This window comes from Eriocheir sinensis, chromosome 32 (genome assembly GCF_024679095.1).
Source record: "Eriocheir sinensis breed Jianghai 21 chromosome 32, ASM2467909v1, whole genome shotgun sequence".
Taxonomy (NCBI): domain Eukaryota; kingdom Metazoa; phylum Arthropoda; class Malacostraca; order Decapoda; family Varunidae; genus Eriocheir; species Eriocheir sinensis.
The window spans coordinates 7,654,918-7,678,821 of record NC_066540.1 but is presented as its reverse complement, the minus strand read 5'-3'; positions in this window follow the sequence as shown (position 1 = coordinate 7,678,821).

Sequence of the window (23,904 nt, the reverse complement as noted above, 5' to 3'; positions counted from 1 at the left end):
CTATCCTAGGGAGTAAGGTGAAGCTGCCGAACTGTCATTTCACTTGCCATCATAATGGCGGATACCCTTGTGAGAGCTCAACCCACCACCTGTGTGTGTGTTTGGGGGGGGTGCATGATCACGAATTGGACTCGCAATCGTCACGTCTTTTCATCAATTATGACGATATTATTTTTGATTACCGTACACTTATTGACGCGGGAGATCTGTTTCGTAAATGCTAACATATCTTTTTGTACATATTACATGGAAACAAACAAACTTCGATTGACCAAAAAGGCGGACGGAGACACATGACGATCGCACGCAGTATACTACGTGCGACCACCTACGACCTGCATGTTGCGGATGGTCGTTATTAAGTCATAAAGTTAGTGTGACTGAGGCTTTAGAGTGTGATCAGACCAGTTTGAATTACGCCATATTCTGATCACGTGCTGGAGTCGCGATCGGCAGGCAGTACCCTCCTAAGTTTTGAACTGTATATTACTGATCTACGGGTGGGGACTCTCATCACACCAACTTATTGCTGGGTGAACGAGGGGCACAGATTAGAGAGGACTACCCGTCCGTTCTCTCTTAGCCTCGAAATATAATCTGGGAGCTCTCGGTTGTTAGGCGAGCGTGCTAACCACTACACTACGTCGCTGTTTGTGTGTGTATGTAGTACGTGTGTGTGTGTGTGTGTGTGTGTGTGCGCGCGTGTGCGTGTGAGAGAGAGAGAGAGAGAGAGAGAGAGAGAGAGAGATTAAATACATGAATAACTTGAGCTGATAAGACACACTAAGGCGGGTCTCCCATTATTCCGTTTTCACGGATCCGTCGACCGTCAGTGACATCATCAACGGAGCCCGGGCACCGCGCGGAGCCCGTCCAGAGATGAACTCTAGTTAACTTTTGTATCCGGGGTAAGGGTGGTGGTGCCAGGCCAGTGATGTTGAATATTCTACATATCATGAAAATATGAAATAGAAGTACTTAGCTACAAAATCACATATACAAGAAGTCGTTGTGGTTAATGCTGTCCGTATGTTTGTCAACAAATGATGAGCGATGAACTGACGGAGTGGATGATCCGTGCCGAGCGGCCGCTGTTTCGCTGACGTCATTTTGACGTCATTAACGTCGAGGGATCCGTCAAAACGGAATAGTGGGAACCCCGCCTAAGAGGAATCTAACACGAAGCGTCGAACCCTCAACAACAGCAGCATCGAACCTTTCATAATGGAGCCGAAATTTTGAGCATCAAAGGAACGTAATTTCTCTGCTTTGTAGTTTAAACGATGGCTCAGAGTCTAATGTTCTTGGAGACTCCGCCGAGACTCCTCCAGACGAAAACAGGGGGCTCGAGGGGAGGGGGGTTGGTGGAGGGATGCCTTAGGATGGAGTAAAAGAGTTATAGGAAAAGTGACAACATGGGGACACCAGGATTAAAGGACGTCGGTGGTGGGGCGTTCTAAATGCGTGTTTTCGGATTAAGTAAAATGATCCACAAAAACTAAAATAAGAGACACCGAGTAGGAAGGGGAGGGAGGCGTTGTTCGGTTTTTTAATGGATGGAAATTATGATAAATGACCAGGAAATATAAGAACAGGTATTTGAAGCGGTATGCATGAGGGGTTTGGTTAAGATGGAATAAAAAAAAAAAAAGGATTATCTGGGGGAGTTAGAAGGAAGCAAAATATAAAATCAAATAGTCACTAAAAGGGGCGTGTACAGTGTGATGTAACTTTACCTCCAAATGTTGTATCTTAAATGAAGGTTAAGGTAATGGAAAATTTTAAATAATTATAAATGAATTATTGTTACCTCAGCCAGGACTCGAACCACATTCGTGGCGACCGCTGCCAGTCCCACTGTACAGAGGTTAAGAGCGAGAGGCTCGCCCTGCCCCTCACCCAGCCTCACCTCGACAGGGGGGTGACTGCGTCTTTAATCAAGGCCAGGCACAGGTTCTCACGACAAATAGGCCAAAGAAAGACAGTAATTTCAATGTAATTTAATTCGAAATAAAAATGAATTAAAACAGTAAAGTAAAAAAAAATGTAAAATAATAATGTAACGTACTAGGAACTGCAAAGTAATTTAACAATGTAAAATAATTTAAGGTGTTAAGCAATTAAAAATGTAAAATATCCATTCTAAGTAAGTGTAATGTGGAGTGATTCAAAATGTAAAGGAATTTGATATTTAGAGTGATCAAAATGTAAAGTGATTCAGACTGTAAAGTGTAGCGTCTAAGGAAAGCGTTTTTAGGATAAATTGAAATGGTTGAGGGTGGCGGCGCCCTGGCAACCCTCGGCCCTGCCTGAGTTGTCAGTTCGTGCAGAAAAAGAAATGGATTTGATATGGAAATTCGAGATCAGACGCCTGGCTGTTCGTCCCTCCATCATCCCATTTGTTTAGTCTTTTGCAGAAGGAAGAGTAAAAGGAAGGAGAGTGAGGCAAAAGAGGAGGAGGAACATTCTCTTAGAGGTTATGAAAGTCGCTTTTACCAACGCATCCTTTGTTGCCGCCGCTGAATTGAGAGAGAGAGAGAGAGAGAGAGAGAGAGAGAGAGAGAGAGAGAGAGAGAGAGAGAGAGAGAGAGAGAGAGAGAGAGAGAGAGAGAGAGAGAGAGAGAGAGATTGACAGACACGGAGACAGACATAGACAGAAAAAGACTGACAGACATACAGACAGACCTGGGTTCCTGGTATCCTGACTCTTTAAGCTGCAATAACTTCCAATCCTCCTTTGCCTCCGTGAAGCCCAACTTTGCGGCGCCGCGCCACCCCGGGAGGAAAGTTTTGTTCGGGCGGCGACTCTCGGGGCGTGACGGGCCTGTCTAGTGCGGCCGCAGGCGTGGTGGGGGTGGAGGGGGAGGAGGGGAGGGGGTGGAGAGACGAAGGGAAGGAAAATAAATGGAGGAAAGGAGGGAAAAGAGGGAGTAACTGAGGGAATAAGTGACGGGGAAAAAGGGAAAGACGTGGAAGAAAAAAACTAGGAGAATATGAGGGTGGAGGAATAAAGAGAAGGATGAAGATGGAGGGGGAAAACAGGTTGTAACTAAGGAAATAAGGAATGAAGAAAAGGAAAGATGTGGAAGAAAAGAAGGAGAGAATGCGGGTGGAGGAGTAAAGAGAAGGATGAAGATGGAGGGGGGAAAAAGGTAGTAAATAAGGGAATAAGTGACGGAGAAAAGGGAAAGACGTGGAAGAAAAAACAAGAAGAGAATGAGGGTGGAGGAGTAAAGAGAAGGATGAAGATGGAGGGGGAAAAAAGGGAGTAACTGAGGAAATAAGGGATGGAGAAAAGGGAAAGATGTGCGGGAAGAATGAAAGTGGAGAGGAGAAGAGAAGGATAAAGGTAGAAAGAGGGAAAGAGATGAAGTCAGTGAAGGAAGTGATGTAAGGATAGAAAATTAATTGACACACAAGGGAGGGAGGGACAGAGGAAAGGAAACGACGAGTAGGAAGGAGAGGTGAATGGAGGAATACGTACTGACTAGAGGAGGGAGGGAGGGAAGGAGGAAGTGGAGTGACGAAGAGACGGTAGAAAGGAAGATTAGAAAAAAAATGATAGGAAAACAAAGAACAAGATATTAAAAGGACGAATATAGGAATAGAGATAAGGATGAAGCACTTAACAGAGATAGGGAAGCAAGGCAAAGACGTAGAAATTGGAAAGAAAAAGTAAAAAGATTTGGAGGTGGGAATATGATGGAGTGAATGAAAGAAGCGAGTGAATATAGGAGGAAAAAGGGATAGAAAAGATAAGCGTGAGAGGGAAGGAAGGAAGGAAGAGAAGGTGGAGAGAGGAGAGGAAAAAAAAATGGAAAAAGAAGTGGAGGTGGAAATATGATGGAATGAATGAAAGAAGCGAGTGAATAAAGGAGAGAAAAGGGATAGAAATGATAAGCGCGAGAAGGAAGGAAGGAAGAGAAGGTGGAGAGAGAAGAAGAAAAAAAAGGAAAAAGAAGTGGAGGTGGGAATATGATGGAGTGAGAGGAAGAAGCGAGTGAATAAAGGAGGGAAAGGGGTAGAAATGATAAGCGCGAGAAGGATGGAAGGAAGAGAAGGTGGATGGAGGGAGAAGAAGAAAAAAAGGAAAAAGAAGTGGAGGTGGGAATATGATGGAGTGAATGGAAGAAGCGAGTGAATAAAGGAGGGAAAAGGAATAGAAATGATAAGCGTGAGAAGGAAGGAAGGAAGGAAGAGAAGGTGGAGAGAGAAGAAGAAAAAAAAGGAAAAAGAAGTGGAGGTGGGAATATGATGGAGTGAGTGGAAGAAGCGAGTGAATAAAGGAGAGAAAAGGAATAGAAATGATAAGCGTGAGAAGGAAGGAAGGAAGAGAAGGTGGATGGAGGGAAGGAAGAAAGATATGAGGGATGAAGAGGGTGCGCAAAGAAGAAAGAGACAGCAAGAAGTTAAGAAAGGAGGAAAGTAAAGACAGAAAGGGAGAGATAAATTTAAGAGGACAGATGTACCAGTTTTCCTTCCCTTCAACCCCATCTCCTCCTCCTCCTCCTCCTCCTCCTCCTCCTCCTCCTCCTCCTTCTCTTCACCTTTCCGCCCACTTCCTCCTGTTCATCCAAATCTCCTCAAATTTATGTCCCATTTTTCGTGTTCCATACCGTAGCAGCAGATTTCTTAACACACACACTCTCTCTCTCTCTCTCTCTCTCTCTCTCTCTCTCTCTCTCTCAACAATTTTTTTTAAGCCTTCAAACTTCATTCCATAAGTTTGTATAGTTTCTTGGGTTTAATTTTTTTTATGATTTTTAGTAATGTATTGTCTAGTTTTTTTTGTTGTTGTTGATTTTTTTTTTATTATTTCTAGACTTTTATTTCTAGACTTTTATTTCTAGATTTTTATTTCTAGATTCCACATATTTTTCCCCCCCTTTTTTCATCATATCCAATTGTAACCATGTAGGCGAATATTCAGGCAGGTGTATTGGTCTCGTTGTGCGCGAAGGGGTTGTGCTCCTGAAGAATTTCGTGTCATTTGAGCCTTATTTCCCCCATAACAATACGTGAAAGGTCAGGGTGGAGGGGGGGGGGGTGCTGATGGCTCGCGTAAATGGACCAGTGCAGCAGTTGAAGTTAGTGTCTTTGTAAGCGCCGAGATCCAACTTTTTTCTTCCTTCTGGTCATTTTTATTTTTATTTGGAATCATTTACAAAAGAGATTTCATGAATAGTTTCCTCGAATTTCTTACTTTCTATATGAATGCCGAACCCTATATACAAGGAATTTTCGTGGTGTTATTTCTTTTGTTTGTTTGATTTAGAAGCTGACAAACCGTTCAGTCGATCTATGGAAATGGCTCAGTGTGAGAGAACGTGTAAAATGACATATGTATTAGATTATTTTAAATATGTCGCGCTCCTCAGAAAACGGGAAACACACACACACACACACACACACACACACACACACACACACACACACACACACACACACACACACACACACACACACACACACACACACACACACACACACACACAGGAAAAGGTGGACAAATGTAGATATGAGCGTAAGCCCAGGCCCTGTAAAAGTACAACTAGGTAAAACTAGGTAAATACACACACACACACAAAAAAAAAAAAAATTTATGACCCCCACCCCCCTTACCACCACACTCCTACCCTCCCCCACACACACCCACAAACGCCTTCTCACACCCCCCACACACTTGTTCACGTTTGGAGAGTCGTCCCATAAGTCTCTGTGAAATATCGTCCCAGTTAAAGGCAGCGGCTCACTCGCGTCTCCCGAATAGAAATGACTTTTTAGATGAATGACAAACTGCCCGCGTCGAGGTGATTCCTAAAGTGGCCATTTGGATATGAAAGACTGTTTTTAGAGGGGCTATTTTATGTGTGTTCTTTTCACGGGATTGTCACAAATATTTTTCATCTGTCTGGGAGGATGAAAGTTTATCTCTCATTCTCTATTTTTTTGTGTGTTTAGGATTTTTTTTGTTTGTGTTTGTCTGTCTATGTGTCTGTCTGGCTGGCTGGCTGGCTGGCTTGCTGGCTAGCTGGCTAGCTGACTGACTGACTGACTGACTGTCTGTCTGTCTGTGTCTGTCTGTGTCTGTCTGTCTGTGTCTGTCTGTCTGTCTGTCTGTCTGTCTCTCTCTCTCTCTCTCTCTCTCTCTCTCTCTCTCTCTCTCTCTCTCTCTCTCTCTCTCTCTCTCTCTCTCTCTCTCTCTCTCTCACACACACACACACACACACACACACACACACACACACACACACACACACACACTCACTCATCTGTGTTAGCATTAATTTATTGTAAAACGCTTCAAAATTGTATAACTTATCCAGAAAGATCATCGACATCGACATCAAAGTGGAACTATGTATAATCCTGACCCTTGCTTTCTCCCTGTGTTCTATTTTTTTTTTTTTTTAGCAAATAGGAAGCGTGAACGTTTTAAGCTTAGTAATCCTATGTATAGTCCTCATAAGCCTCCCCTTCTTCCGCCCCACTGGTCACTCACAAAGTCTATCCTTTTTTTATCTCTCCCCCCTTTACTAAGTCTGCCTTCCTTGACGTCCTTTTTTTTTTTTTTTCTCGTTATTCCTATGTATAGTCCTAATAAGCCTCCCCTTCTTCTGCCCCCCTCTACACTCACAAAGTCTTTCCTCTTTCATCCCTCCTCCCTTTACTAAGTCTGCCTTCCTTGACGTCCTTTTTTCCCTCGTTATTCCTTTGTATAGTACTCATAACCTTCCACTTCTTCCGCCCCTCTCTACACTCACAAAGTCTTTCCTCTTTCATCCCTCCCCCCTTTACTAAGTCTGCCTTCCTTGACGTCCTTTTTTTCCCCTCGTCATTCCTTTTCGTCTCTTTCCTCACTCATCTGTTCTCTATTGCTCAGCCCGTATCCCTCCCTACCCACACACTCACGTCTACCGTCCCTTCTGCCTGTTGATAAAATGTGTAGGAAACATCAATTCGTTCCTGGACTGTTTATTAGCAGGTACAGTGACCCAAGTTTTTAAAGTGGTTTATATATTTGTGTATATGTCACCCTTATTTTCAAGTATATCTTGTCGTTGTATCTATTTATATTTTCATGTCTGCCTCCCATTTCCTTACATTTAGCTTTCCTTGTCAGTCATTTTAGCTTTGTCTCTCATTTATGCCTATTTTTATTTAATTAACTACATTTTTTTCTGTGGGCTTTTCATTATTTCCTTTCTTCCTTTATTTTGCCTTGCGGAAGTAGCTCACTTGGCGGATTGGTCATCTCTAGTTCAAACTGACTTCCTTTTTTTTCTCTCTTTTTTTCCTATCCGTCATTCCGGGACACTGGATTACTAAATGTCGTCCACGCCCAGGAAATAGGCCTTAGTTTAGATGGTGTTTTTGTTTGAAGGGACAAACTTAAAAAATCTTGTAAATGTGATTTTTTAAAAATTATTTAACTGAGATTTAATATCTTAATAGGATAAGCTATTTTCATTAATTGTTTTTTTTTCTTCAGACAACTTGTCATTATATGCCAATCATAATTTTTCTTTCCTTGTGCAATTGCTTTTGTGTGTCTTTCTGTGTCCGTTACTTTTCTGTCTGCATTTTTGTTTGTCTTGCCTATTTGTCTGTGTGTATGCCTGTCAGTTCGTCTGTCAGTTATTCTGTCCGTCTGCCTTTCTGTTCGCGGCTTTTGTTTCTGTTATCCGTCTTTGTCTCTTTCCATTTGTGTCCTTCTGTAACGACTTTGATATCTGCTTGTTCTTAGTTCTGTCCATCTCTTTGGCAGAGCAGAATGTGAGGGGAAGCGAGGTTGAGGTGGAAATGCCCGTATCTTACTGTTTGTTTTTGTCTTTCTGTTTCTATGATTTCCTATATCTAGTTATTAACGTTTTTTTTTTTTTTTTGTCCATACGTTAGACAGTGCAGTAAGAGAGAAGTGGAGGCGAGGGTGGATGTGTGGCATTAGCATAAAAAAGTAATTTGTCTGTCGGTCTGTCCCTGTTCTGTTTCCCTTCATTTGTCTTTGCATCCATCCATCCATATCTTATTCCTTACGGTGCAGCGCCGAGGATCGAGAGCAGAATGATAAGGTGGAACTATCGTCGTGTGCCTTACTCTGTCTCTGTTGGCCTATCTCTCGCTCTGCTTCTCTGTCTAGCTTCTGTCTGGCCTTATTTCTGTCTAGCGAAGGGCGGGGGGACGAAATCTTAACATTAACTGAAAAATGCCTCAAGTCTGCCTACCTGCCTCTGTCTCTCCGTCTGTATCTCTTTTATCTCCCCGTCTGTCATGTACATTGGGAGTGACTTGAGACTAGGTGAGGGGTAAGACGTGGGAGTAGAGGGGTGGGAGTGTGGGAGTAACATAATTTTATAAGAAGTACCTCAAGTTGGTCAATGTGCTTCTATCTGTCTCACTCTCTCCGTCTGTCTCTGCTTCATCTCTCCTTATTATATGCATTGGGGAGATGAAGAGGCGAGACAAGGAAGGTGGGGGGGGGGGGGCATTAACAAAAAAAAAAAGTGTTACTAGGCTGTCTATCTGCTTCTCTCTCTCTCTCTCTCTCTCTCTCTCTCTCTCTCTCTCTCTCTCTCTCTCTCTCTCTCTCTCTCTCTCTCTCTCTCTCTCTCTCTCTCTCTCTCTCTCTCTCTCTCTCTCTCTCTCCCCCCCCCGGCTGTTTTCTTCATCTTCCCATCTACCATATACACTGGCAGTTGGAGGGGGGAGATACGCGGGGGAGGGGGAAAGTGTGGCATTAGCATAAAAAAAGTGCCCCAAGTCTTTCAGTCTGTCTCTATCTGTTCCTCTCCTTCCTTTAGTCTTCATCTCCCTGTCGATCATATGCATCTGGGTGGTGGTGAAGGGGGGGAGACACTGGGGAGGGAGGAAGGAGGGGCGTTTAACAAGGTGTGGCATTAACCGAGATAAGGTGCCTTAAGTCTGTCTATCTGCCTGTATCTGTCAGTCTCTCTCCGTCTGTCTTCTTCATAAAATTATCTACGTCCATCATTTGCATTGAGGGGGGACTGGAGACGAGGCGAGGGATGAGACCAGGGAGGGATAGTTGGGTAGAATTTTGGTATTAACTGAAACAAAGTACCTCAAGTCTGTCTTTTTGCCTGTATCTGTCAGTCTCTCTCTCCGTCTGTCCTCATAAAATTATCTCCGTCCATCATATGCATTGAGGGGGCTGGAAGGAGGCGAGGGATGAGACCAGGGAGGGATGGGTGGGTAGAATTGTGGTATTAACTGAAACAAAGTACCTCAAGTCTGTCTAACTACCTGTATCTGTCCTTCTCTCTCTCCGTCTGTGTCCTTCATCTTCCCGTCCATCATATGCATTGAGGGCTGCAAGGGGTGAGACGGAAGGAGGGGGAATGGCAGTGTGGCATAAGCAGAAGAATGCACCTCAAGTCTGTGTCTGCCTCTGTCTTTTTCTCCATCTGTCTCCTTCATCTCCCCGTCTATCATATGCGTTTGGGGGGTGGGGGGGCTGGAGAGGTGAGACGAAGGAGGGGATATGGAGGGGGATGGAAATGTGGCGTCAAAATAAAAGGTGCCTCAGGTCTGTTTCTCTCTCCCAGAATCTGCACCTCTCTCTCCGTCTGTCTAATTCATCTATCAGTCCATCATATGCATTGGGGGTGGGGCTGGAGTGGTCAGACAAGATGGGGGGAGGGGGGGAGGTTAGTGATGGCAGTATTGAATTAACAGATAAAACTACCTCGAGTCTATCTATCTGCCTCCATATGTCCCTCTCTCTCCGTCTATCTCCATCTCCCCTTCTCCTTCATCTCCCTGTCCATCATATGCATTGAGGGGGGTGGGGGGGAGCTGGAAGGGTGAGAGACAGGGGAAGGGGAGTGGAAGTGCGGCATTAGCATAAAAAGGTGCCTCTAGTCTGAATCTCACGGTCAAGTTAGTGCGGCTATGAATATCTAACGCTGAGGAGGCGCGGCCGGGAGCAAGGCGGCGGAGATGGAGGAGCGGGCGAGAGGCGGCGGTTATGGAGGGGAAGGGCCGCCGAGGGTGATGGGAACGGCCGGCCTGGAATAGGAATGACTCGTTTTTTTATATATATGTGTAAGTGATCGTTCCAGACTCCCCCATCACCCCGTCTCAAGGGGAGATGAAGTATATATATCGATAGGGGAGAGAGGGAGAGGGAAAGAGTGGGGATGAGAGAGAGAGAGTGAGAGAGTGAGAGAGTGAGAGAGAGAGAGAGAGAGAGAGAGAGAGAGAGAGAGAGAGAGAGAGAGAGAGAGAGAGAGAGAGAGAGAGAGAGAGAGAGAGAGAGATTGATTGATTATTGATGGAGCTTTCTATTTTTTTTGCCTTTCTGTCATCTTTGTTTGTTTTTCTGTACGTTTGTTTATTTTATTCCTTCTGTCTATCTTGTTTTGCCATATATTTTTGTGTCAGTCCATCTGAGGCCGACTGACTGACTGACTGACGGATGGACCAGATAATCGTAAATCAGTCAGTCAGTCAAATCAAAGTCAATTGGTCGATCAGTTACTCTTTTTAATCTGTCTTTGTGTAAGTTTATCCTGGAGATGATTATATTTATTACTCGACTGATGGACAAACGGTTGGTGTTCAGTACATCAGATCAGTCAGCGAGTCAGTCTGTCAGTCAGTAAAGGGATTTTTTTCTTTCTTCTTCTCGTTTATATTTTTGTCAGTTTATCTTATAGAAAATTTATGGTATCACTAAAAGATAATGCGGACAGTATTTAGTCAGTCGGTTTCAAGTGAGTCAGCCAGCAAAGTATATGAGTGTATGGGTGACTGAAGTAATAACTAGCCATTTGTTTTTATCAGTCATTTAAACGAGAGTGAGTCAGGTAGTGAGAGGCATTGGGTGAGTGAGTGAGTGAGTAAGTTAAGGGGCTATTACACTGGGCAAATTTTCCGTGGATCTTCAATCAAACCACGATTTCCGCTGGCGTGGTTGTCATTTCCGTGGTTTTCTGACGTGTCCACGATCTTCCAAAGCTACGGTAGATTTCACCAAAGGACGACGGTATTACTCACCATCATCAGCAGCAGCAATAACAAGAAACAAATGAGAACCAGGCCAGCGGAAATCGTGGTTTGACTGAAGATCCACGGAAAATTTGCCCAGTGTAATAGCCCCTTTAGTCTCCAGATGTTTGTCATTCAGTCAGTCAGGTGTGAGAGTGAGAATGAGTGAGTGAGTATGCAGGTGTTTTCAATCAGACAGCTGAGTGAGTTAGTATGTCTTATTGTTGTTAGTCGGTCAGTCAATTAAGTGAGTCAATGAGTTAGTTATTAGGTCTCCATGTTGTTTGTCAGTCAGCCAATCAGGTGAGTCAATGAGTTTGCATGTCTCCATTTGTTAGTCTGTCAGTTTGGAGTGAGTGAGTAAGAGTGAGAGAGGGAGTGACCACATGAATAAGAATCCATTATTTTGTCAGTCAGCTGTAAAGAGTGAGTGAAAGTTAGTAAATATTCATGTGTTTGTTTGTCAGTAACTTAAGCGAGTAAGCAAAAGTGTGAGCGAGTTTCCATGTGTCAGTCAATCAGTCAGCAAGCATGTGTTTGTTGATCAGTGAGTGAGTGAGTATTTAGGTGTTCGTCAGTCAGTAAATCATCGTTAATCATCTACGTCTTTTGTTATTGTAGTTACTTAAGTATTTTTCAATCCATGGTTTGGCTGTTGTTCGCGATTATTTATTTACTTATCTGTAGATTTTTTTACTTATTCATTCATTCATTTATTAATTCTCTATCTATTTGTCTATCTATCTTTGTAAGTATATACGTCTGCTTACGTATGATGTTATGTATGTATTGGAAACCGTTTTTCAGTGGATAAAACATGCATACACCACGCGATGTTAAATGTGTGTGTGTGTGTGTGTGTGTGTGTGTGTGTGTGTGTGTGTGTTTGCGCGCGCGTTATTTTTTTCGTTATTACGGTAAATGTTTATCGCTGCGGCAAAGGTTTAATTGAGCCGCGCCAATCACTCCATTCGGTAAACAAACGCAAATCCAATTAAACATATTTTTATGGGCACCACAGTCATATATTTCAATCATCACTGTTATTATTATTACAGTTATTATTATTACTGTTAATATTATTATTATTATTATTATTATTATTATTATTATTATTATTATTATTATTATTATTTTTATTATTGTATGTGTGAAAACTACAACTGATAGCGACAATTAATCGTATCATAGGGGCGGTAGTGTTGATCATGAGAGTAGCTGGCGGGAGTTAGGTAGAAGGGAGACCCAAGTAAAAGTGGAGTATTGCGACAGTAAAGGTGTTAACGATGGGGGTGATAACTCTGACTTGTGAGGAAGAGGAACAGTAGAAGAGGAGGAAGAGAGGTTGGGTGAAGGATGACTCGTGCATGGGGTAGGGAGAATAGGGAACTGGGGTATAGCAAAAGGAGGAAAGTTGTTGGGGCTGTTATAGAAGTGGCAGGAGGAGGAGGAGAAGGCTGTAGAGAGGGAGAAGTGAGGGAGAGGTGAAGGAGGTGTTATGGACGAGTAAGAGGCTGGGGAATAAGATTTGGGCTGGGTGGCTTGTGGTTAGGCTTGAAGGAGGAGGAGGAGGAGGAGGTGGTGGAGAAGGAGCAGGAGGAGGAAGAGGAAAAGTGGTGATACTGATGGTGTTACAAGGAGTCTACGAATGGAGGAGTAGACGAGAGAAAGGTTAAGTGGGAGTTTCGTGTAGTTCGAGTGGCGAGTAAGGAGGAGCTGGAGGAGGAGGAAGAGGAGAGTAAGTTACCATGTTATAAGCAGGCGGTAAAAACAAAATGAGGCGTAAAGAAGAGGGCAAAAGAGGCATAGCGAACATGAAGAAGAGGTTAAGAGGAAAAAGATAAGCCTAAGGAAGAAAGAAGATGCGTTGAAAAAGAAAAAAAAAATGGGGTTAAGACGAAAAAAAACGGCGCAAGTGTAAAAAAAAAGTCTAAGGATGAGGGGAAAAAAGGTGTAGATGAAACAGTCGTAAAAAATGAAGCTTGGAGGTGTGAGAAAGTGTGATAATGAGATAGACAGGATAAAAAAAGAAGGATTAAAAAAGGCCAGTGTACGAGTAATATGTAGAAGAAATGGGTTACTTTAGTTTTGAGGGATAGTGGAAAGGGAGGGAAGGGAAAAGAAGTGATGGGAAATGGGCGAAAAGAGAAAAGAGGAGACTGGGAAATGAAAAGAAAGGAGCGAATGGATGGAGAAGACGAAAGAAGACAAAAGGCGAAAGACACGAAAGAGGACAAAAGGGAATGAGAAGGGATGATAAGACAAGACGGAGAGGGATTCCTTCTCCTTGGCTAGCGGAAGAAGACACGAAAGAAGAGGAGGAGTGATAAGAGAAGACACATAGAGAAGATAATCCCTTTTCCTTGGCTGGCAGAAGAAGACGGAAGAAGAGAAGGGAAGAAATGGAGATGAAAGAAGGGAAAAGGAAAAAAAAGGAAGACAAATGGATTCACTTTTCTTGACTGGCGGAAGAAGACACAAAAGAAGAGAAAAAGAAGAGCAGAGAAGCGATGAGAAGAGAAGACAGCGAGGGATTCCTTCTCCTCGACTGGCGGAAGAAGAAATTCAGGCCAAACTCTTAATGATATCGAGTCTGCCGCGTCGCTCTTAATGAAAGGAACATCAAAACCCGCCTGAGAATCGCTGTCTCGACCCGACTCAGCGTTCCTTACCGTAATTATGATCAAGATTATGAGCCAAGGAAGGAGCGAGACGACGACGAGGAGGAGGAGGAGGAGGAGGAGGAGGAGGAGGAGGGGTGAGCGAATTAAGAAAGGAGTGAAGGAGGAGGATGAAGATTATAAAAGTTGGTTAAGACGAAAGGAGAGAGAGAGAGAGAGAGAGAGAGAGAGAGAGAGAGAGAGAGAGAGAGAGATAGAGAAAAGAATACGCAAAAAATCCTTCTCTCTCTCTCTCTCTCTCTCTCTCTCTCTCTCTCTCTCTCTCTCTTCCTCATTCCATACTTAATCTTTCCACTCTGCTCTTCCATCCCTTCCTCCTCCTCCTCCTCCTCCTCCTTGTCTCGCTCCTTCCTTGTCTCATAATTATCATAACTACTCCATGAAGCGCGGAGTTAGGTCATTGAGACAGACTTTGACGTGCTGATGTATATGCTCCTTAGAAACAGTTGTTGGGCCGTTGTGTAACCTTAGGAAATCATTATGGTCGGCAGGCTTAATTAGAGGCTCTTCACGTTGTATGTATCAAAGTATCTATATCTGTCTGTATCTATCTGCCTACCTATATCTATCTTTTTTTTTACAGTAAAGGAAGCAGCTCAAAGACAAAAAATAAATGAAAAAAAAGAGCCCGCTAATCACTGCTCCTAAAATCTATCTATCTATGTATATGTCTGTTTATATCTACATCCTGCTATCTATATATTTACACACTCAAAGGTGGATGACTTCAATAAATAAATAAGAAAAGGTGAATGAACTCAACCTAAGCTTTTCCTGCAATGCGAACAGACCGGAGAAAAATAATATTGCGCTTATGTTTTTTGGTTATTAGAATATTTGAAAGCTTTATGTAGAGCTGATGGGTCGTGAATCTGGTAATCCGACACACACACACACACACACACACACACACACTGCGTAATGCTTCTTCAAAGGGCTATTTTTTCTAAGCCTTATTAAGTGCAGCGATTAATGATAAATGAACGTTACATAAGACAACCTTCATCACAAAAAAAAAAAAAAAATAAGCTAACACACACCTGATCCCTTATAGAGCACATGTGACCGCCAGGAGCCAGCTGTGACGGTGAAACAACACAAACTTCCATATTACAAGCTCTTCCCTCTGCAGCGAGTCTCGAGATAATTTCCATCAGTATCACACGGCCAGACACGTTCCCTGCGAGCTATCTTAGAACCATTTTTTTGCGGCTTGATGACAACAACGTTACATTTCTGTGTGTAATAATAATCGCAAATAGCCTAAGAAAAGTATTTGGAAGTAATGTATGTGGAACTCAGTAAAGACGATAAGCAGATAAGAAATTGCCTTTGGTTTCTGATTTATTTTTTGTACGGTCAAGGCAAAAAAGAAAGACTATAAAAAAGCGAGGCCAGAAGATGGGTCTATTACGGAAGGAGAGAACCTGCTTGTCTTTTTTCTTGTACGTGCATTTTTTTGGCATCGCTCAGTAAGGGAAAGTTTGGAAACCGCTAATAGGAAGCAATCATATCTTGTGAACTGCAGTCGTCCATCTCTCTTCGATTGTCAGCGTCAGTTATTTGTTATTATGTTACATCGACATACGAGGTGCTGCCATTTTTTTATTTACAGTAGAGGAAAAAGCTCATGGGCCAAAACAATAGTAAAACAAAACAAAAAATCCGCATACGGCTGCTCCTATAAAAGCCAACAGAAATGAGTAGGCCTACGGTACTGGTGCGTCCATTCCTACTCCTAATCCACCTCGGACTGCCTTCCTTTGTTGTAGGGTTATATAGCAGCATTATTTACCATGTCGTCCCTAGTCTGTCGTCCTCCCACGAAATAAAGTAAAAGACGAGGTTATGTTCTCGCTTTACTCATCCCCCCCCCCCCCCCCCCCACACACACACACACGCTTCTCCTCTTCTGACCCTTCACACAGAGGCTGTCAGTCGAAAAGTGCCTCCCCGCTGCCCTCTCTGTGACCTTACTCCTGTCTTCTCTGTTCCTGTCTGGCACCCATTACTTTCTTTCCCATCTCTCCCCATTCTTGTGTTCCTTCTCCTTCATTCTTCATTTATTCTTTATTTTCATTTTTCTGTTTCCTCGTTCATGTCAAGCACCTATTCTTCCTATCTCCTATTTTGTGTCCTCGCTGACCTTATGACACTCCCAGTTGCTTATCTTTGTCGTCTCTCTCTCTCTCTCTCTCTCTCTCTCTCTCTCTCTCTCTCTCTCTCTCTCTCTCTCTCTCTCTCTCTCTCTCTCCCCCCCCAGTATTATTTTCTTATTTCCCCTTAGCTTTCCCCTTCCTTTTCGTGTTCGTTCCCGCTCTTATCTTCGTCTTATCTTCTTCCTCGTTCGTATCCCCTTCTTTCTCAATCATTTTCCTCTTTTCTTCCTCGTTTTCTATCTCCCTTCGTCTCTTTCTCTTTTTTCTTTTTCTTCTTTTTGCGCGCCATTCCTCATCCTCCTCATTCTTTTGATTATCGTTCTCATTATCACGTCTTATTCTTTTTTGTCCCGTTCTTCCTCCTCCTCCTCCTCCTCGTCATTATCCTTCAAGAAACAATGATACCTTTTGGTCGGCTCGGCGCGAAGAGTATGAGAGAGAGAGAGAGAGAGAGAGAGAGAGAGAGAGAGAGCGAGAGCGAGAGAGAGAGGAATATATAACATGTAAAATAGGAAAATAAATAGAATAATATGCCAGACGTTTTATGTTTAAGGTGGACACGAAAAACAGACTCTCTTTGATCCGCTGATGACAAATTTTTTCACCTATTGGATTACCTGTTTGTCCTTTTTCTTACGCGTGTTTTCTTTTGTCTCCGTTCCAACATGTTCTTTTTGTGAGGAGTCGCTCGCTCGCCTTGTTGAATAGAATAGCATCGTCGTGTTTATCCTCCTCAGATAAACACGACGCAACTCTTGTGAATAGAAGCTTACAAACAACGTCCCTCCTAAATAATGAAGGATGACGTTTTTGTCCCTCGTGTTGAAAGTTGTTCTAATAAGACCTTTTTTTTTTTTTGTATCATTATTTCAGTGTGACACGTGTAAGGGTTCACAATAAGAGGGCTTTCAAAACTTTCTATCTCATACTATACCTTTTTCTTCTAGTATGACACGTGTCAGGGCTCACGATAGGAAGACTCAAAACTTTCTATCTTATATTTACCTTGTTCTTCTATCCTCTACTACCATGCCTTATTCTTATATATATTTTATCATAGTTTCAATCGCACCTTCTTTCTTTACCTCTTCAGATGAACGCTATTCAGTATACTGGAGTGAAGGCGTAGGAATAAGGTCCTATCTTATTGCCTATTGTTAAGACGAGTACATCCTCAGTGCGGTGAGACGATGATTACACGCGGATGGTCTCAGTACAATAACATAATTGTGTTTGTTTATCTATTGTGTAGTCGTATTCTTTCCAAAGAAACTGAGATGCGCTCCCGTGGATGTGGAAGAAGTGTGGCCGGGAGTAGAGGGCACGACCAATTGTCATCAAGGTCTAAAAAAGGAAGATTGAGCGGAGAGCAGATCTAAGAAATAGTCTAAATCTAAGAAAAGAAATAAGCCGTTGTTGTGGACTCTTGCAATTGTATCGGATTTAGAGAAGGAAGATGTGCGGTAGGACTGATTGTTTTGTTTTGTGCAAGGAAGTGACAATCTGGTACAAGGTGTGAACGAGATGAAGGTTTACTACCTGTGTGGCGCCTGCTTGTGTGAGGGTTGTTTCTGATATATGCAACAACAGTATAATGGTTTAATTGCGCTTCAGTATAATTATATGATCGTCAGAGTAGTGGTGTCTTTTATCTTGAGGTTTCTTCTAATGTTTGTTACTGACGTGCCGTATTAGTATTGTTGTCTATTATTTTCGTTACTGTAGAATAAATTTAAAATGACAAAAAAATCCCTTGTTTTGACCCGATTTAGTTTCCATTACAACTTAAGCTTGGACAACGTTACCAAGGATACAACATGATAAGGATATTTTAGCCTTGACGTGGGACATTTTAAGTCTTTATTAGTATTCATCATTAGAGGAAGAAGTAGCATCTATAAATCTAGGAGTGCAAAACTATCTCCTTTTGTCTAACACGTCTTCGCTTGTGAGTCCAACATTTGTCACACGTTGTTTTTCCTTCGCGTCGTAGGTTTCCCCGGCCTTTTTTTTCTTCTTGGGTCTTCCTTTTACCACAATGATAATAACGTGTATCAGAGGTTTTCACGCGGCACAGGTAACAAGTACAGGCAACTCGTGATTCCGTTTTCCATCTCCTCCTCTGTCAGCCATAACTTCCCGTGCAAGAGGTGGTGGTGGAGGTGGCTGCTCTCCCTTCCTTGACGTGGCGTGTCCTCGGCAGCTTTCCGTACTGTGCTGCGACTGGTCACCAATACGACGACAAAGTTTTGATAATATTGGGTTGAAGGAGTAGGATGTGTGTGTGTGTGTGTGTGTGTGTGTGTGTGTGTGTGTGTGTGTGTGTGTGTTTGTATGACAGTAATAGTGACAGATTGATTGTTAGAGACAGACAGACAGACAGACAGAGACAAAGACAGACACAGTTACTTTTGAAAGGCGGTGGAGGTGATATGCGTGTCCCTGCATGGTTAGCTCTTCAAAGTATTAATAGGCGGCATCTTATGATTGGGTCGTGATAGACTGACATATATATCCCTTCTTACTCGCCTCTTCACAAATCGACAACCTAAGTAATAGTAGCAAACGGCGGGGACAACACTCACCCTAAGTATTTCCTAGCGACTAAAAAGGTGGCGATGTCTTGAAGAACACACCTTTGAACCATGGTGGATAAGAAGTTCCCTATTGTTCTGTGTATCGGGGACTGTCGCTGTTCTCGTGTGTATCAGCTTCAGGGGCAAAATGTGTGGCGTGTGTCAGCTGCAGCAGCGCACCACCACCACCGACAACATCTTTCTCGCGTGATTTATCCTCTCCGTGTTTTGTCAAGTCTTGGAACTCTCTCCTTGCTCGGTCCGGGAAATGAGATTATGATGATGATAAGGAGGAGAGAAGAGGCTGAGGAGGAGGAGGAGGAGGAGGAGATGGTAGTGGTGGAAATGGAAGAGGAGATGATAACGGAGGAGGAGGTGGTGGTGGTGGTGGTGGTGGTGGTTGTGCCTGGGTACATGGAAACAGGAGAAAAATAGGAGGTGGAGAAGAGGAAAAAGAAGGAAGTTGGAAGGGGAGGAGCAGTAGAAGGTAAAACAGAAGAAAACGACATCGCAGAAACGAAAGGAGGGAAGGAAGAACGAGGAGAAAAGAAACCTTAGAAAGTGATGAGGAAGATGTAGAACAGGGAGATAACAAGCTAGTGAAACGAAGTGAACAAACAAAACAAACTCACAAACAAAACAAACTCTCACGTAATTGACTGCTCTTTCGGCCACCTCTTCGGATTCTTTACAGGAGCAGCGAGTAGCGGGCTTTTTTTATTGTTTCCTCTTTTTTTTATGCCCTTGTGCTGTCTCCTTTGCTGTAAAAAAAAAAAAAAAGCTTCACACGTCACGCACGAAAGGACGAGAGGACACCGGCGAACGAACTCACTAACGAACAGCGCAATACTTCAATGCTATAGATGCCGGTCTGTAGTATCCGAACCCATCCAGAATCACTTACATAATAGTCTGTTCCATCAACGGTCAAAATTAATGTTCAGTCCACGCAAATATGTTTCTCTACGTCTTCACCTATACGGAAAACGAACATAGCTTGCTTCTATATTTTTATCTTCGTTCCATTCCTGTCACTGATTTTTTCCCTTCCAATATTGTACATCATCTTCACATCCTTATCCCTTCCTTTGTACATCTTTATTTACCGTTTACCTTTACGAGAACTCACTCAGCCTTCCTCTCTGTTTTCTTTATCGCTCTTGTTGGCTTTTTTTTTTCCTTTCTTCCAACATCTTTCTTCACCTCTTCACAGATTTATTACTTATTTTTTACATCATCTTCACATCATTGTACATCTTTCTTTATCGTTTCACCTTTACGGGAACTCACTCAGCCTTCCTCTGTTTTCTTTATCTCGTTCTTGTTGCTTTTTTTCCCCTTTCTTCCAACAAACATATTTCTTCACGTCTTCACAGATTTATCACTTCCTTCCGACATCTTGCTTAACCTCTTCACCCAATCGGAAGCTCACATACAGTCTACCTCTTTTCTTTTCTTTTTCATCTTTTTTGTCTTTTTTTATTTCCTTCAAACATTTTCACATTTTCACTTATTTTTCCCTTCCTTCCAACATCATCTTTCTTCACCTCGTCACATACTTATCCTTTCCTTCTAACATCTTTCTTTACCTATTCACTCATACGGAATCTTACACAGCTTACCTCTAGTTTTTTTTTTCTTCATCTCATGCCTGTCATATATTTTTCACTTCCTTCTTACATCTTTCTTTACCCCTTCATTTATTTATCCCTTCCAACTTTTTCGCTCTTTACCCCTTCACCCATACACACACACAGCCTGTCTTTTTCTTCTCTTCATCCCAATCTTGTCACTTTTTTTCCCTTCCTTCCACTATCTTTCTCCACCTTTTCACCTATTTATTCCTTCCTTCCAACATCTTTCTTTACCTCTTCACCCATACGGAAGCTCACTCACCCAGCTCGCCTCTTTTTATCCTCCATCTCATTCCTGTCACCTCTTCGTCCCTTCCTTCCGCCTCACTCTCCCGCAGCATCGCCGGCACGGTCAACTCTTTTCTCCTGCCTTCCTCTCGGTTACTAAAGTCGTAAGAGATTCAGATGCATCCTTTATGGAGAGTCACGAGCTGCTTCTCTCTTCATCTCCTTCATGTGTACCTTCCCCTTCCTTCAGCCTCTTTCTTCAGTAGCATCACACTTTCGTTCCCTCGCTTCACCTCGCTTCCAGCTATACATTGCGTGCGTGAGTCGAGGGAATATCAGGACACCTCGTGCTCCTAATTTTTATCATTGTCTTTCTGAGTCTTCCTGTAGTGTTTCATGGAAGGCGGTGTTGTGGGCTTTTCTTTCCTTTTTTGTTTGATCCTTGTCCTGTCTTTATGCCGCAGTAAAAACTGGGCTTATTAATCGATAGAAAGGTTAACAGTCCTCCTCCTCCAAAACACCTCTTGCCGCCTTCTCTTCCCTCCTTGCTGTTTTATATGCCTTTAACGCGCTGTCTACTTTTTCCTTTACCTTTCTTAAACATTTTCAATTCTTATTTTTTTTTCCTTTTCTCTAGCCTTCTACCCCATACACAGCCCTTTCCCAATGTGCTCCACTCCGGTCTGATGTTGATGATCTCTATCCTTCTCTAGCCAGTGCTTTATGTAATGTCATCTTTCCTCCTGGTCGTCTGTCTGCTCCCATTTTTACAATTCATGCACGGGTGGCACTCTCTTACTTTAGTTGCCAGCTTGTTTGTTTTTTCGGTTCTTGGCAGGATGCGGCCAAGCTTAACACCTGTTTTTTGTTTTTATAGACATGAGGCTATCTTCAACCTTTGTTTATTTCCTAATTTATGGTGATAGTTTTGTCTGTCCTTGGTGTATATCGTCACCCTCATAAAATAATCGCCTAAGTCATTTTTCAGCGATTTCCAGGTTTTTGTCTACATCAATTTTTCAACATGTGACGCCCATTTTTATATACTTGCCCTCGTCATTCAGGGTTTAAGTGTTCTAGAATTGACCTTTTCATTTCTGCCTAAATCTTAAGCCAAATGAGATAATGACAGTTATTTTCTGATCTCCTGTAAAGTAGAAAACAATGACTCAGGCGGTTTGTTTACGAAGGTGACGACATCAAACATTCCTCTCTCATTCCTATTTACAAACCTCCTAGATTTTTCGTGAAGCGCCATGTTTCTGAGCCGTATGTTAGGTGTGCCGGGACACGGTAATTATACACCTTTTTCCTCAAGGGCGTACAAGCCTGGAGGTACCAAGAATTAGGTTCCTCACAGAAAAAAAAGTTGCTGAAAGATTTAGTAGTTTAGCGGCGAGTAAAGAGGCGACAAGGTTAGTCAACATTCCCGGAAAGATTTCAAGATTTTTTTTATGCAAATGATCTTTACTCAAGGGAAGGGGAAAGGAGTACGCATTATGTTGATTAGCGGCTGACGTACACACACACACACACACACACACACACACACACACACACACACACACACACACACACACACACACACACACACACTCTCTCTCTCTCTCTCTCTCTCTCTCTCTCTCTCTCTCTCTCTCTCTCTCTCTCTCTCTCTCTCTCTCTCTCTCTCTCTCTCTCTCTCTCTCTCTCAACAATGCCGCCTGTCCCTCTCCCCTCCCCCCCTTCCCTTCTTGCCACCCTCCTCTTCCCTTCTCTGCCATCCCCTCCCATTACCTCTTCAAGTGCGTCTATCGCCCTTTCTCACCCCTTCCCTTCTTACCCTCTCACTTCGCTTTCTCTCCCCTCTTTCTCTCTTCTCTAACCTTCCTCTACTTCCCCTTTCTTTTCCTCCTGCTCCTCCTTCCTTCCCTTTCTATCCCCTTTTCTCTTCTTCCGTCCCCCCCCCCCCCCCACCACCACCACCACCACCACACACCCTTACTTCCCTTGTGGCACTGACAAAGACTGGGGTGGATTATGCCGCCAACCAGGTCATCCCGCTCACGAGTCCGGTGTGTGTGTGTGTGTGTGTGTGTGTGTGTCCTGGGTTTAATGGTGTTTTATGGTGCTTTATGGAGTAGCCCGGGCGAAGAGAGAGAGAGAGAGAGAGAGAGAGAGAGAGAGAGAGAGAGAGAGAGAGAGAGAGAGAGAGAGAGAGAGAGAGAGATTTGACTTTTTTGTCCTGCCTTTTAAGCGAAATATCTTTTTACCTTTCTTTTAACTTTTTATCCACATCTTAATCATATTTGTATCTCATCTGAATCTGAGGTTGGATATTATTTGGGGTTGTTGATGTTGTTGCTGTTGTAGTTTAATTTTTGTTGTTTTGTATCGTTTTTTTTAATTTGTTGATTCTTTTTTTCTATCCTTGTTTATATTTTTCCTGTTTGTCTCCTGTCTGATTTTCTATGTATCGGAGTGTCTGTCTGTGCCTGTCTGTTCTCTCTTCTGTGTCTGTCTGTCCATTCATAAATCTGTATCTGTCTGTTTGTCTGTCCGTCTGTCTGTCTGTCGGGGTGGATGATGTGTTTGTTTTACTGTGTTGTTGTTTTTCGTTAGTTTGATGTTTTTTTTGTTCAGCTCTCTTTCACGTTAGGTTCGTTAATAACAATACTTTTTGTCTCTTTTTATCGTTGCCTTTTTGTATAATTTAGCGAATGTTGTAAAAGGTAGTGAGTAACTTCAATGATTTCTTTCTTTCTTTATTCTTTATTCCTTTTTTTCTTGTGTTTTATTTTTTGCTTTGATATGTATAGCAAATGTTGTAATGGGCGTGGATTGTCACGATTGGTTTGTACTTTCTTTATATTTTTCATATCGGTTAGTCTATGTAAGTGAAGTTCTCTCGTTGCATTACATAGGCGTTTTGCAGCTACGCAACTGTTGACTCTTCTCTGACGCCTGTAAAAAAAAAATCTCGGATGGTTTTGACTCACTAGGGCTGTTAGCAAAGCTCCCTGATAGGAAAGAAAAAGTTGGTTTGGTTAGGTTAAGTTAGGGTATTTTTAGACGCATTATACTCGCCTTACGACTCTCTTAAGAAGTCAGAGAAAGGGTAAGAAGGTGCAAAAAATATCCCCAGGGTCATTACAGCGCAAATGAAAACTCCAACCTTTCCAATTGAATCTGACTCTCTGTAGATTCCACTTGCTGTCTTTTTTTTCGGGAGCAGCGCTAGAGGACTTTTGTATCTTTTTTATTTTTGTATTTTTTCCTTCAGCTGCCTCCTTTACTGCAAAATATACGAGTGCCTCTTCAATTAGGTGAGTTAAAGGCCATAAGCCTTCGAGAATACTTCACCCGACCTTACCTTTAAGAATGCATTAGTCTCCCTTTTCCTACTCACTTGGCATTATCATAATCACTTCGCCATGTTTTGGTTCGTAATAATATGAATATCTTTCCTTTTTCATAGTTGCACATATATCCATTATTTCATTTTTTTCATTTATCTTATATTATCTTTATTTTCAACTACTCACCTGTATGAATGCCATTAGTACTCTTTAGATCCGTGCCTTCATTGGTTTCACAAGTATACGATTTTTAAGTTTTAATGTTATATCTTCATGCC